Here is an 8,898-nt window from a genome sequence, read left to right as displayed (position 1 = left end):
AATCAGATCTGACTGGTACAGGAGGAGATTGCCCCTCCTTCCCCGGCAGAGCATCTGGTGGATTCGAACCACGCACCTCTGGGATTGTAGTTGTAGCTTCTTGCCACTAGGCCACCAGAGCTCCCCTTGTAGTTTTCTTATACGTCTTTTGTATCTTTGGTAAGATTTATTCCTAAGCATTTCACATTGTTGGAGCCTATTGTAAATGGCACTGCTTTCCTATTTACTTTTTTAGAATTCTCTTTTGTTACTGTGGAGAAAACCAATGGAAGGGAGCCCCAATTTAAACAAGCGATTGAAAAAAGCCCACTTGAGGAAGTGATATTTAAGGCTTCATCAAAGAGATAAATTCACTAAGGCGTTCTGATGGTCTACTGGTAAGAAACTGTGCTGCAATTCCAAAGGCATGCAGTTCAAATTCACCAGTTTCTTGGTGGGAGAAAGATAGGCTGTTTTCTCCCATGCGATTAACTACCTCTGAAAACCCACCAGAGGGTCAGCTCTGGGTTGGTTCTGACTCGATGGTACACAACAACAACAGCCACAAAGAAGATAAAAAGGCATTCTAGGCAGAAGTACATCTTACAAAGACCAGGAGCCAAAATAAGTTGGGCTGATTTAAGCAAAGCTGAAGGACAGTGAGCTGCAGTGTAAAGATGGTGCAACTCAAGGATGGAGACTTGAGCAGGGTTTTGGTCATGCAGTGTCTTAAGTTGTGAGTAATAGAATAAGACAAGGGTAGAAGGTGGGATACCACTATATGATAATAACAGCCCCAAAGTTGTACAAAGTGATCTTCCTGAAGAGAGAAAACTATTCCAATAATCCAGGCATAAGGCGATGGTTGAATCATGTGGGAGGCAGAAGAGCTGGAGCCAAGCAAGCCAATTTGAAGTATATTTCATGTAGAGAACCGACAAGACTGTTGGACACTGGGTGGTATGGAGAGGAAAGCCAAGGAAGGCAGTCCCTTAAATGGCCATCAGATCCACAAAAGTGCCCTCGCACAAATAGGAAAGGAGTTCTGGGTGTTGAGATGGAGTCACATGTGAAGAAATAGGCCAGAGTGACCAGAATCTTGTATCTGTCAAACAACTTTGCACAACTACTGCCTCTCCTCTTTGGGGACTATTTCCCAATATGCACTACCTGCTGCACCTCTCCTCCCTCTCGCCTCCCTCTCATTTCTGCTGACATTTTCTCTTTCTTACTCTCTCTGTTTTCTAGTCATCCTATTTACAAAGCCGAATAGAGGCTTGATGAATGAGATGGAGCAAAAGAAGTTAAAAATTAAAATCCTTCCTATGACTCTGTAGTCCCATGGACCAGGGTAACAATTTAGCCTTTGACTCCAGCAGCTAAGGAAGCATCATCTTCCCTTGAAGATGGGCAATCAGCAAGCCCAGATCCCTTATTGTAACAATGAGGCCTGGAGAGACAAACTTAGGTTGGAGGATCAGGGGGAAAATGGGTAACCCTAAAAGAGATGGATTAACACAGTGACTGTGGCAATGGGCTCAAGGATGTGAGAGATGATGAGGATGGCACAGGACAGGACAGGGTTCAGAGCTGATGCTCATAGGGCTGCTATAAATCATACTCGACTCGATGACACCTAATAACAACAATTAAGCTACTAAAAATGCAAGTATACAGTAAGAATGAACTTAAAAAACAAAACAAACAAAAAACCAACAAAACAAACCAAACAAACTCTTTTATCCTGAACTACACCAGGAGAAGATTTCATATAGTTATGGGAGGAAACTAGAGCCAACAGAGTGGCTGTCCACCTGCTCAAGATCAAAGCTGCAGGAATTCAAATGCTTCCTTCTTTAAGAGAACCCGGTCTCCTGACTTCCAGGGACAGAGGGCATGGCAGGAACAATGGGTTAGAGAGCCCAATCAGAGATCAGAACGGATGCATGAGGCTGACCAGAGAACCCAGTAAAGGATTCAGCAACACAGAGTGACCCAGAAAACCCTGATAGAGCAGAGAGCAAGCTGCACGTGCCTGCGGTCCAGGCCCACATGACAGACTCTCTCCCCTCCCTTCCTTCCTCATCTCTGGTGACCTGTCACCAAAACATTGTTGGTATGCTGCTGGCGCCCAGCCTGCCAATTAATTCAGGAGCCTCTCCCTCTGACTTCCCTCTAAGCCTCTGAAGTTCCTGTCCCTTCCCCCCAACACACACCTCCAGCCCGACCCAGGCCGAATCTCTGCAAGGAAAACTGGCCCCTGAGACCTGCCGCGGCTCCAGGGATCTCTGCACCAAGCCCCTCCCAGCCACCCAGCCAGAGTGTGGCTTCTTGCCTGCGGTTTTATCTTGTGAATCGCTGAGTGACTTTGCGAGCGTCCTGGGAACCAGTGCTTGTGGGAGGCATCCACGCCCACGCCCACGCCCCCCCCCCCCTCTGGCCCCTAGGGAAGGAAGGACTGGGCGGAGATTCAGGGAAGTGGAGGAAAAGAAACTCGGAAAATTCTTGAGATAGTTCAGGGGAAGCTGTGAAATTACATCTATATCTGGGAGGAGAAAAGGGAAGGCAGCAAAGAATTAGATTTACGGGAAGTTAGGGGAGAATAGATTCTACCCAGATAGGTAAGGAGAGGAGAGGGTGAAACAGCAGAACTGGAAATGTGTGGGCAACAGAGCCTGGGAGGAGAAATGGCTCGCAGTAGTGGCTGGGCCTGGGGAGAGGATTTTGTCAGAAGCAAGCAAAGTTGAAAATGAGGTAAGAGGAGGGATAATACTAGTGCTTTTGTTGTTGCCATGTACCATGAAGTCAGACTGACTCATGGCTTACCCTCCAGCGAGTGTTCGAGGCATAAATCACCCGAGATTGCCCATCTTTCTCTCTTGGAGCAGCTGGTAGATTTGAACTCTGTGCCTTTATGTTGGCTACTCGGTTTTTTACCATTAGGCCACCAGAGCTCCCTTTTACATTTTGGAGCAATTAATATGCTTACTTTATTTTACCTTTACTAAGTAGGTATTGTTATTCCATTTTATAGATGAGGAAACAGAAATTCTGAGAAGTGATTTTCTAAAATCACACAGCTTCTTCTTGTTATGTGCCAGCAAGTTGAGTACAACTCATAACGACCCTAAGAACAACAGTATTGAACCCAGTCTATTAGGTGCCATCCTCATCATCTCTGACATACTTGGGCCCATTGCTGTGTCAATCCATTTTACTGAGGGTCTTTATCTGTTCTTATCAGTTTAATCTGATAGGTCCTCTAGACAAAGAGAAAAATCACAAAACTAGAAAAATCTAAATACTTTGTCCTTTATACAGCACTGCTTTTGTTTGCAGTGTATTCCATAGAAAAGAGAGATTAGACTTTTAGGAAATTGAAGATTTTCATCCAGTAGATATTTATGGGACACTCAATTTTTATTTAGTTTTTGTTTTTTTGTTTGTTTTTTTTTTTAGGGAGCTTTGGTTATTTCCTGGTAAGGAGCTATGCTATCATCCTAAAGGCACATAGTTTGGATCTACCACCTGCTCCTTAGGAGAAAAATAGGTAATCTCCTGAGCATTTTACAGCCTCTGAAAACCTGCTGGAGGGTCACTTAAGAGTTGGTTCTGACTTCACAGCCCATAACAACAGCTATAACAGACACTTTTTTGTGTGGTGGTGGTGGTAGTTAGATGCCATTAAATGGATTCCAGTGCATAGTCACCCTATGGACAACATATCTAAACCTTTCCCAGTCCCGAATCACACTCTCTGGTGTCCTTAAAGCCATTGCTGCATTTACGGTATTAATCCATCTCACTGAGGGTCTTCCTTGCCTTCTCTGACCCTTCATCTTTCCAAACATGATATCTCCTTTCTAAGTTCCTGACAACATGCCCAAAGTATATGAGACAAAATTTCACCATCCTTGCTTCTAAGGAGTGCTCCAGTTGCAAATGTTTCAACAGATTTGTTTTTTCTTTTGGTAGTGTTCACATGGTATAGTGTCGCCAGCACCACAATTCAAAGGCACTAATTCTTCTTCAGTCTGTCTTATTAATTGTCCAATTTTCACAAGCATATGAAACAACTGAAAAATACCATGGCTTGAATCAGGTGCATCTTAGACTTTAAACTGACATCCTTGCCTTACTCTTTATCACTTTAAAGAGACCCTTCACATCAGATTTTCTCAATGCAATATATCTTTTGGTTTCTTGATTGTTGATAGCATGTGATTATGGACCCTAATAAAGTTAAATCTTTTATAACATCAATGTTTTCTCCATATATCATGACGTTGCAGTGGTAAGAATTTTTATTTTCTTGATGTTGAAGTGTAATCCATATTGAAGGCTGTAGTTTTAGATTTCCTTCATTAAGTCATTATAGTCCTCTTCGCTTTCAGCAAGCAAGGTTGTATTATCTGCATATCACAGGTTGTTGATGAGTCATCTTTCAACCTTGATGCCCATTTTTTCCATATAGCCCAGCTTCTTGGTTTATTTGTTCACCATACAAATTTAATAGGTATGGTGAAAAGATACAACCCTGACATGCATTTTTCTTGATTTTAAACCAAACAGTGTTCCCTTGTTTTGTAGGTTCCTGAACGGATTGTGCATAAGCACAATTAAGTATTCTGGAATTACTATTCATATATTTATATGTACACACACAAATACACACACTTTCTCTCACACGCGCGTGCGCGCGCACACACACACACTCTCTAAATTCTGCCATTTCAATGTTCTTTGCATGTACAGTTCAGTGACATTATTTATCTTAATGTTTAACTATTGCCATTATCTTCTTCTAGATTTTCTAGGGGGTGCTTTTCATGAACTGAGAAATATCCTAAGAATAGAAGATTTTAAGACAGTCTGCCTTCAAAAGAAAGCTGTTTAGCTCTACAAACAAGTCAAGGAGGAGGCCCAGGGGATGGGTTCATTCTCCTCTGGGGGAGGGACAGTTATAAAAGTTTTCACAGCATGAGAGACTTAGCCTGAATCTTGGAAGGAGAAAACATTTTCCCAGGAAGTAGTGGGAAGGATCAAGCGAGCGTGTCTTTCAGGAAAATCAAGCAGTAATGAAAAGGCACAGTGTGGGGAGAACTCCATGGAGTTGAGTATGCTCATGGAAAACTCAGTGGAGACAAAGGAGGGATCTGTAGGGAAGTGGTTGGAGAAGCTAAACACACACTATGGAAAATTGATGATCTGTTTAAAAACCATTGCATAGCTTTAGCCAGGGCTGAGGAGGGATTTTACAATGATTAACGAGGCTGTTTATCCATTATGTCAGAGTGATAGGAATTTTAAGTGAAGCAAATAGCATGCTAAGTGCTTTCATGTATCTCATCTAACTTAATTTTAAAAAATGAAGTACTTGAGGGGATATGAGATTCCTTTTTTTTTTCCTGGTGTGTACTGTCCAGTCGGATCCAGTTGGCACAGGAGGAGATTGCCTCTCCTGCAACGGAGTATCTGGTGGATTTGAACTGCATGGCTTTGGAATTGCAGCATAGCTTCTTGCCACTAGGCCACCAAAGCTCCCCCGAGAAGATTTCCAAGATCGATAGTTCAAATTAAAAAGCAATTGCAAAATATTATGTACCGTGAGTTATGGTTTATATTAAAGAAACACATAAGATAATGTTTTTGTTACTGAAAACAAGGAGCACAATGACTGGGAAGCGTGAGAGAACAAGGTGTGTTTGAAGACTGTTAGGAAGTTTACCAGCTGAAGTTACAGTGTGTGATGATGACAATGGATAGGTCCTGGGCCTGGAGCTGAGGGGACGTGGAGTTTACCTTGCTGAGGGCCTGATGTCAATACTGCTTTCCTAGACAAGTCTAAGAGAATTTTTTAATTCTGGAGATTTAACATGTGGGGAAGAAACAAGTTCCAATTAAACATGCTATAGAGATGCATAAGATGGTTTCAGGTGGAGGATAGCTTGGAAGAGATGAAGCTGAAAGAGGGATGCAGATGGCTGAGGGAAGGGAAAGGCAAAGGAAGTATTTCAAGCGAGTCTGAGGGTGTGAGGGAATATATAATACAGATGATTTTTCTGAGTTTTAAATCAACCCCCATACCCATTTTTGTTTTATCTGATTGTGTGTGTGTGTACCATCAAATCAGATCTAGATCTGACTGGTACAAGCGGAGATTGTCCCTCCCTCTCCAACAGAGCATCTGGTGGATTTGAACAGTTCACCTCTGGGATTGCAGTGCAGCTTCTTGCCACTAGGCCACCAGAGCTTGCCGCTGATTTTTTTTTTTTTGGTGTTTCTCTCTATAAGCTAGAAATACCAGGATTTTTGTTATAACTGAATGTTCTTTTAATTATATATGTTCTTTTTTCAATTTTACACATTATTTATTTGCTTTTATTAAAAGATTTATCCATGGGAGAAGGATGAGCAATCTCCTCCTGTTCGATTAACTGCTTCTGAAAACCTGCCAGAGGGTCAGCCATGAGTCAGTTCTGACTCTACGGTACTCAACAACAACAACAACCCTGTTTTTTTATCTTTTTTCTTTCCTTTAAATCATCAGCCTCACTTGGTGATTAAACAAATATTCTTATCATCCATACCATCTCCCTTCATAGCTGATTTATAATATATATGTGTGTCATGGCTGTATCCTTTCTCTATACCTGTTCTGTTTGTATGCTGAGAAAATAATTTGAGACGTTGGAACTATATTAAAAAGAATGTGACATCAGGTTTGGAGGAAGATTCATCAACAGCTTGTGTTATACAGATGACACAACCTTGTTTGCTAAAAGTGAGGAGAACTTGAAGCACTAAATGCAGAAGATCAAACACTATATAGTCTTTTTAAGATATGAATGATATCTCAACATCAAGAAAACAAAAATTCTCACCTCTGAGCCAATAGGCAACCTCATGATAAATGGATAAAAGATTAAAATTGTCCATGACTTCATTTACTTTGATCCACAATCAACACACTTCATATGAGCAGTAGGAGATCAAGAGACATATTGCATGTGCAAGTCTACCATTAGGGACCTCTCCAAATTATTGAGGAGCAATAATGTCAGTTTGAAGACTAAGCTGTGCCTGATTCAGGTTATGGTCTTTTTAATCACTTGCTCTACATCTTAGAACTAGACAATGAATAAGGATGACAGAAGAAGAATTGTTATCTTTAAGCTGTGGTGTTGGAGAAAGTACTGAATATCCCCTGGACTGCCAAATGAACAAACAGGTATGTCTTGGAGAAAGTGCAGTTAAAGTGCTCTTTGGAGTCAAAGATGACAAGCTCACCTCACATATTTTGGGCATGTGGTTAGGAGAGGTTATTCCTTAGAGAGGGACATCATGTTTAGGAAGGTAGAGGATTGGGGAAAGAGAGGAAGACCCGCAACCAAATGGGTTGACTGCAGCAATGAGTTCTAGTATGTCTGAAATAGTGAGTATGGCACAGGATAGATCAAGGGTTCAGGTCTATTGTTCATAGGGTCAATATGAGTTGTATTCAAATCAATGGCACTTAACAACAATAAACAATAACAACACACACACACACACACACACACACACATCAGGATTGGTGGAAGAGTCATCAACAACCTGCGTTATGCAGATGACACAACCCTGCTTGCTGAAAACTGAGGAGGACCTGAGGCGCTTGCTGCAGAAGGTCAAGGACTGCAGCCTCCTATATGGATTGAAGCTCAACATCATGAAAACAAAGATTCTCACCACTGGGCCAATTGGCAGCATCAGTATGGATGGTGAAGAGACTGAGATAGTTAACAGTTTGAGTTTGCTTGGCTCCACAATCAACACTTTTGGTAACAGCAGCCAGGAAATCAAGAGAAGAATTGCACTGGGAAAGTCGGCTGTGAGGGACCTCTCAAGAGTACTGAAGAGCAATGACATCAGGCTGAAGACTAAGGTGCGCCTGATCTGGGCTATAGTCTTTGCAATTACTTGCTATATCAGAGAGTTGGACAGTGGATTTGAGATTTGGTGCTGGAGAAGAGTGTTGAATATACCATGGACTGCTAGGAGAACAAACAGGTTTGTCCTGGAGAAAGTGAAGCCGGGATGCTCCTTGGAGTCAAGGATTCTGAAGCTTCGTCTGACATACTTTGGGCATGTTGGAAGGAGGGACTGGTCCTTGGAGAGGGACATCATGTTTGGCAGAGTGGAGGGGCAGCGAAGGAGAGGAAGACGATGAGATGGATCAAGTTTGTGACTGGAGTGGTGGCTAGGTTGGCACAGGATAGAACAGTGTTTAGAGCTCTTGTACATAGGATCGCTATGAGTTGCAAACGACTCGATGGCACATAACAACAACAACAAATAGTATACATCTAATGGCTTGCCATTAAGGAGTTACACTGTTAACCCAAGACATGTGGTTCAATCCATCATCTGCTCATCAGAAGATGGGCACTCTCCTCCTATGCAGTTTGCAGCCTCTGAAAACTCACTGGAGGCTGGGTTGGCTATTTTGTTGTTATGTACCATTGAGTCACCTGCAACTCACATTGACCCTGTGTACAACAGCTTGAAACCTGCCCTATCCTGAACCACTCTCACTGATTCCAACACACCTATCCCCATTACCCCAGTAACTGTGTCATTCTGATAGCTAAATTTCTTTACAGTCACACATACAATAGGAGAAAAAGCCCCATTAGGACAAAGTGACTGCAGACCATCTTAATATCCCTAAAAATAGGGGCAAAATTGACTCATTAAGAAATATAATACTCAAAAAAGAACAGCAAAAATGTGGGAAAAAAATATCCTATTCAAACAGCACTATATTATTGTGGTTTATAAAACTAATTAGAAATTAACAATGAAAAATCATACTATCTATAAATTAGAAATGTTTTGTTGCTAATTGCTCTTAAAACAGTATTCCACTAAGTCATTAAA

At 41.8% G+C, this 8,898-nt stretch overlaps 1 pseudogene; it reads right to left on the bottom strand.

Annotated features, from left to right (window-relative positions):
* Positions 1 to 2,773, bottom strand: part of LOC102877056 — a 9,660-nt pseudogene extending 6,887 nt beyond the window's left edge.
* Between the last annotated feature and the right edge of the window lie 6,125 nt (positions 2,774 to 8,898).

Source organism: Elephantulus edwardii, unplaced genomic scaffold, assembly GCF_000299155.1.
Source record: "Elephantulus edwardii isolate Elephantulus edwardi_28Jun2011 unplaced genomic scaffold, EleEdw1.0 scaffold00184, whole genome shotgun sequence".
NCBI classification, from domain to species: Eukaryota; Metazoa; Chordata; class Mammalia; order Macroscelidea; family Macroscelididae; genus Elephantulus; species Elephantulus edwardii.
This window is presented reverse-complemented; position numbering and strand designations above follow the sequence as displayed.